Genomic DNA, 7,383 nt, shown 5'->3' with positions numbered 1-7,383 from the left:
TTCCTTAACGAGGCTTTTGACTGTTTTGTTAGTAAAAGTCTCCCGCAAAGAGACATTTCAGATATAATGAGTATGACTCTGGCTGCACACCACACCGACCCCAACTTTTCTTTAGTCATTTTCTTTTCTTTTTTATTTTGAGCCTGTGTTGCGGCTGGTAATGTGAGGGGCGATTAAACCTGTTCGGCTTTTATACTTCAGATCCCTGCAGTTTATTTCAGCTGTTTTATGTCTTCGTGTCTCGACGAGAGCACGAAGCACACGAATATAAACAAGCAGCAGAAAGCTTGGCTCCCACAGAATGATCAGTGTTTGTTTACGTTATCAACATTATGATGTGAGACAGAAGACAAGACAAACATACGGGTTTTTAATGCAGTCTGTAATTATTCATTTCGCACTGTTTTCTAATGATAAGAGAGATAAATAATTTTTAGATATTTTTTATGCGCTAAAACCGAAAGTCCCTGTTGCCTTTGAAAAACCCTTTTCTGTTATTTGGATTTTTGAGTATTAAAGTTAGCACATTTTATAATTTTACCAGGCTTTTCTTTGCAAATAAAGAGGTTTGTTTTGAGAGTGTTTAGCTGGTGTATGTCCAGGATTTTAAAAAAGAGAGAATTTCTACATGCATGATTATACCTCATTTATAGGAAATCAATATAAGTGGTATGACTTGGAGTTGTTTTGCTGTGCATTTGTATTTCTATATTTTTTTTATTATTATTTTCAGAGTAAGATCCCACAAAAAAAGAAAAGAAAATACAATTTTTTTAAGGTAATCGTGTCACAATTAAGGAACAAGAAGTTAACGGTTGTCACACAGCTCTCCAAACCGGAATAACAGAGTTTCCCTTTACTACAGTGTATATGCAAGCCATAATACAAACCATTCTACTGCTACAGGCTAAAGCCTCAGCTGTCACAGATATACATCACCAATGCATGGCATTCTCCGTGAAAGGTTCACTTAACGGTGACCTGCCTGTTTAATTTCCAGCAGGTATTCACCACTGAGCGGCCGGGCTCTGCACTGATGCAGCAGCTCTCTGCCTCTGGGGTTTGTGTTGGCACAGGCCTCGTGTGCATCAGCAGCAGAATCCTCCGGCTATCAGTTTCTTGTATGAGAGGTGTGGCGAAGCGGTAATGGGCTGGAGAGAGGGCTTTAGGTTAGATTACTTAGTCCCAGCGTTGCCATGCTCTGTTTGAAAGTGGGAAAGCTATAGACATGAGGGACAGGAAATATACACCCCGCAGAGAGTTTCTATGCTTGCTGGGAATATATATATATGAAACTATTGGAATGATGACTGTGATTTTAATGTTGTCATGCAGATGGATCACTGGTTCATTTAGCAGATACATGTCATAGCATGTCGTAGTTTCCTGTGATGTCCAGTTACCTTATAGAAAGTAATGTTGGAAATTCATAAACCGGCTGAGACTCCTCAGACGAGCCTGTCACATCACAGCTTCAGATCAAATCTCCCTCTGCCTTTGTGACACAGTCTAATTTAGGGATGACATTGCTGTATGGAGTACCAGCATTCACCCCTGCTACAGCACAGTACTTTTGGCTATATTGAAATTCTCTACCCCTCAATGTTTTTGCTTATTGTTATTTCATTCACATGTTGGTGCTTAAAAACTTGCAGCATTAGTGCAGGAACACTGTTTTCTGTGACTGAGAAAGATAGATTTGTTTTTTGACACGAGAACTGGTGTGTAAATTAATCACTCTCCACACAGACTAAATATAATTTCATTTCAAGTAGGAAACATCTTGTGTCCAGAAGTTACTGTAAATTTTCTGTGTTTTTCAGTAAAGGAGAAGCAGTGTGTGCATGTGTGTGTGTGTGACTTTTTCCAACTTTAAACTTGGAAATCAAACTTTGTTTTTCTGTGGAAAAACAATACCAGACACAAATTCCTGCAGTATTCACAGCAGCGTAATTTTCTTAATAATGTCCAGAAGGGGCCTGCTTTTGAAGAATTCAGCACACAAGACGGTCACTACTGTAACTGCTTGTTGAATTTCTTCTGTCCGAACACGTTGCCATTGTTGTTTGAGTAACCTTATACAGTAGCAAAAGCAACAAGATAATGGACCTCACTGACGTTTCCACGAAAACGCCCTCCTAAACCTGCTGTCATTCTGTAAACATCACTCTGCTCACAGTTGTTGCCCCATAATTATATGCAGTGCCCAGCTTTCACCTGCTGTCCCCTGCTTAGATATATACAGGCAGAGTATTAATAGAAATGGGTCTCTGCATGTCTGACAAATAGCACACACCACGCCCTTTGTATATGTGTGTGAGAGTAAAAGGGACAGCAGATTTTTATGTGTAGCTTTAAATTGGTTTCACATGAGCTGGCCACACACTGCATCAGCAGATTCTCTGATCAAATTAAGCAGAGATGAGGGGGAAGAAAAAAGAGGCAGCGGTTGTACTGATGTGTAATTCAATAAACAGGACCAAGTAGGGGCAGACAGAGTGAACGTTGTGCTGCCTTCATCACTCAGCTCTATATCTGGTTCAGCCATGGATGGAGACACAGAGTAGCAAACGTCCGTTCACCATTGCTGTCGTAGTCAACAGAAAATATAGATACACGTCTAAGGAAATAATATATATCCTCTTTGCAATCTGTATCCTAACAGATCTGTCACATTACAGTTAATTCATTAGTCAGGATTTATTTTTACTGCCTCAGTTTTGAAATCTTCAATTAGCTGAATGTAAGCAAAGGTTTGAGGATTTTATTATGAGTTTTTATTCATGCATTATAGCTCAAATTATTAAACAAAATTTATTAATCAATGATTTTTTTAAAAATGGTGTTAAGGTTTACTGTTAGGTTTAATTAATGTGATCTCAAAAGTTTTTCACTTTGATTGTTGTACAAATGATGCACATTTTTAATAATGTTGAATAACTGCTGACAACAAATTAATCACATTATTATCTTGTCAAGAAAAAGACCCAAACATTCACCAGCTCCAATGTCATGATTCTGTTCTCAAGTTAACACATATCTTGGGTTAATTATAATTTTATTTAAAAGAATTGAAAAAAAGATAAAATGTCAGATATTCAGTCTTTCAAGTGGCATAAATGATGCTGCTGTCTGTTTTAAAAAATATATATTTTCAACATAATATTTATGTTAGTATTTTGGGGATATGGACTTCCTTTTAGACAAAACAATTTTAAGGTGTCATGTTGTGGTCTGAGAAATTATAAAGATCATTTATTTCTCCATTTTCTAAAAAATAAAATAATCTGTGGATGAATTTAGGAAATAATAAATCCATCAATCGTTTGCTGGACTACCACTGCTGTTTTTTCCATAACCACATTTACATCTGCATCCATTAACAGTATTATATGAATGTACAAATTAGTCCTTGTGCATTTAGATGCAAAAAAGCTAAAAGGATAAAATGTCTAAACTTACGAAACAAGTGTTTAGACCCTTACTGCAAATATCAACCATTCAACCTGAAACAGAATATGTGTACTGTAATAATGAGCCGAGTGTTGTCATTGTGTTCAAAGGTAATTGGACACATATACATTCGGTCCAGCAATGTCAAAATATTTAATATTTTATTCAGCGAAAGCCTGCAGCCAAGTTCAGCTCTCACTTATGAAGGCCTTTTTTTTGCCGTTAGTCTGGTTTTCATCGGGTGACTGAGTTGGCCCATGAAGGATATTCCATCTCTTCACCATGAAAAGCTGTTTTGTTGTGTTTTTGCCAAACAATTTGCTAAATGATGAAATGTCTGGTGAATTTGGCTGAATTGGAGCACAAAGAATACTTTTGTTTCTCCCGCTGCTTTATCAGACTATATCTTGTCTTTCTTTTTTCCTTTCTTTGAGGTCTACCAGTGCTGTGCACCATTCAATAAACCTTCTGAGGTTCATTAAGCCTCATGTGCATCTGCATCTTGAGAGCCTTACTGATCACAAAGAGGTTTTTCTTCATCATGGAAATTATTGTTCTGTTTATCCAACAGACTTGTGCTTCTTTGTCCACCAGGTTTGCAACTTTTTGACCACCTCTGATTTTATTTATTTTAAGCCACATTATTATTTTCTTCACTCACATGGCCACATCTGTGCTTCTTATTAATTCTCTTCAACTTAAACTCCAAGTTTCAGGTAGTTGTTTTGTGCATTAATAAACTAGCATTATTAACATTATGTCAATTTTTTTTCTAGCCCAAGTTTCACTGCACTTTGTATTAAAAGGACTGTATACACACACAGATAACCTAAATTGCTCTCACTGAGGTTTAGCACTTTAAAGAAGACCGATTAAACCTTTCCTTGAGACATGCTGTCAGAGAGGATGCTCACGTTAGACTAAAAGTTCAGTATATGTGTACATAATCTTTCACACTTAAGACCACTCTCAATCCTGATTTTCAGATTGTTTTTGTTACCCCAGTCTCTGTATGGTGTCACTCAAAGCAGACATCATTAATAGTGTAATGGCCACCACCTTTCAAACCTTCTGTTTGTGAGAAGTAGCCAATCAGAAGAAAGGTGGCTTGAACTGGGGATTGATAGCTTATAACTGATTGGCCGCACCAAGGATCAGCATACATCTATTATAATTATGAATAATGCAAAGCTACTGTAGTGGTGTACAAGAAAAAAAATATGGAGATGGAAATTATTATATATAAGGTCTTTTTTAATATGACATTCTGTCAACATTTGTAGTCTTAAAGAAAAAATAATAATTTTAAGTAAAACATAATGACCTTGGAGAAATGCCCATTATAAAAGGGTTGTGCTAACAGAACAAACACTTAAGATCTGGAAACTTGAATGTGCAATATATTTATTCATAGGGGTGCCTTAATGAAAAACTGAAGCAGTTTCAGTTCAGGTATATACATCTGAAAGATTTCAGAGCATGACTTTGAATAATTGTGGATGCCACGGCACTAAAGAAACTGCCTTAAACACTGAGGGAAAGGTGAAGAAGAAACCTCTCTGCGCTTGTGTTGAATGTCATTATATCAAGCACTAGTTGACGACAGCTAGCGGGCATCTTTAGTTTTAGTTGAGTTTGCAGTAGATCACATGTTAATGATAATGAGTCTCTGTGATAACGCTGTACAATTTGAGTGCAGACAGAAATTGCACCATCTGCCAAGAATTCTGAAGAGATAACAAAAATCGTATGTGCTTTGATAACAGCTCTTTATGAAAAGAAACTATGAATGCATCTTACATCATAATTATATAACTTTACCACTAAAATTATTGTTTTCCTCATCTTCATTGTAGTCAAATATGATTATAAACTATTTCTAGAAACACATTTAGCAGTATAAGATATCTGCTCCTGAGCACTTTCATACAGAGGATCCTATTCAAGGCCAGCCTAATGCAAGTCAAGTGCTTCCAGACTGAAAACAGCATTTGTTGCAGCTCCGTGCACTCAGGTTTTATAGTTTCCATTGCTCTGATTTATAATACATGTTCTTACGCATGGTGATGTTTTTTAAGACAGGCCAAATTAGCTGGAAAACTGAGTTTCAGTTCCATGCTTTTAGATAAGAGCAGCCTAATAAGAGTGCAGTATTTAGGCAAGGAGAATGGCTAAGTTCATTCAATTAAATGTATAATGGCTTGCATTGTGTCAGTACAGTGTCATTTCCTTTTTACATGTGACTTGAATTTGTGGAGGCAAGGAACAAAATAAAAGCAAAGGGAATTACACTTGAGCATTAGTCTCTCACTCAAAAGTGTTTATTATGTGGAAGTCATCGTTCAAGAAATGTCTTCGTGTTTTAATTTCGGAGTGAGACTATAGCTATATCAGCCACTGGTGGCATCTTAAGACTGTGAGAGGTAACGGCTAAAAATACTGCAACTTTATTTTTTTTTACCCAGGTCTTCTCTCGCTCCCCGTTTGATACAGTTTTAGTTAAGTGTTTGGATTGTAACAGAGCACCGTGTGTGTGCTGACCCAGCCTGATCTTCCCATAGCAATGTCTGGACCAGGCCAAGCAATGTGCACAGAGACGCAGGACCAAAACAAAACAAACGGGTCTCCGGGAACAAGTCTGTCAATCCTGGGTTCAGCGCAGCCACACAGAGCTCAGCAAGGACTCCTATCTCAATAGGGAAAGAGCCACATTCCCCTGAAATGAGCTTCTATGGGATGAAAGCCTTGTGTGAGCCCCCCAGATGACCCACGACCCCGTCTATATTTGTGCAGGGGGGAGCCCTGATCCTGAGCTCTCTGCCTCCCTGCCAGGATCCCGGGGAGTCAGGTTGGGGTGGCCAGACAACCCCACCATTCTGCCCTCGGGTGTTTTGCTTTTGGGGTAAAGAGAGATTCTCAGATGAGCCGGCACTGTCACAGCAGTAACCTTTCACCCAAGGAGTTTTTAGAGGTGGACCATAAGAGGGTCTTCCTGGAATGCTATGCTATCCCATGTCAGGGTCTGCAGGACAGTAATATTTCACTAAATCTTGGGATCTGCTTTCATGGTTTGAGGTTTTAATATTGTCTGTAAATCATATGTATCTGCTTTCAAATCAAAGTTGTGTGATTTTAGTATATTACACAGGCAGCATGATGTCCACATTTTACTTGCCAGTAGCTGAAGCAGTCTGGCATGTCTCAGCAAAATGGAGGCGAGCTCCAGAAAATTAAATCTCTGAGAGAAGAGTTGAGGAGAGGAGCTGTCATCACAAACCTGTCTGTTCCTTTCATCTTTGCCAGCGACGGCGTGCTGACATCTTCACACCCAAAAAGCTTTGAATCATAATTCAGAGATTAGAGAAGGAGAGATACAGATTCACAGACGTTCAAAAGCACCCCCTCCTCTTTTTTTTTTTAACTCACCCCTAATACCTTTGAAAACCAAGGATGCTCTGGAACGTCACCAGGCAGCTTCGTGGCACATGTAGAGTGCATGCCGGGGCTACGATGACTAACCTATGCCCTACCCCTTAGGCTTTTCAGGATGTTAAACTCAGTCCCAAACATACCCAATTACAAACAAACACACATGCTCGAAATTCCACTTTCACTTAAAGCAGCTCGCTGACCCTCCTTTCCTCTCTATTCAGGTTACCTCTTCCCACTCTCTCCCTCAGGCCAGCGGTAATCCAATAGAGGACTTACTTTAAAGGAGTCTGAACAGGAAGGCAATGTGAGTGACTGGGTAACTAACCCAGCTGCCTCCTCCTCCTCCTCCTTCCCCACCAACTTGTATATGTTCAAGGGGAGATGCAAAGACGAGTGCAGCTTGACCCGATTGTTATCTGTTCCAACAACAAAGTCCAGATTTCTGCAGCTCTAGAGCAGCTCTCAGAGGGTGCAGACACAATAGTGAGCTAAATGCTA

The sequence above is a fragment of the Diplotaxodon limnothrissa genome, linkage group LG7 (assembly GCF_057381915.1).
Source record: "Diplotaxodon limnothrissa isolate DT_005_m linkage group LG7, D_limnothrissa_male_GT1.1, whole genome shotgun sequence".
NCBI lineage: Eukaryota > Metazoa > Chordata > Actinopteri > Cichliformes > Cichlidae > Diplotaxodon > Diplotaxodon limnothrissa.
This window is presented reverse-complemented; position numbering follows the sequence as displayed.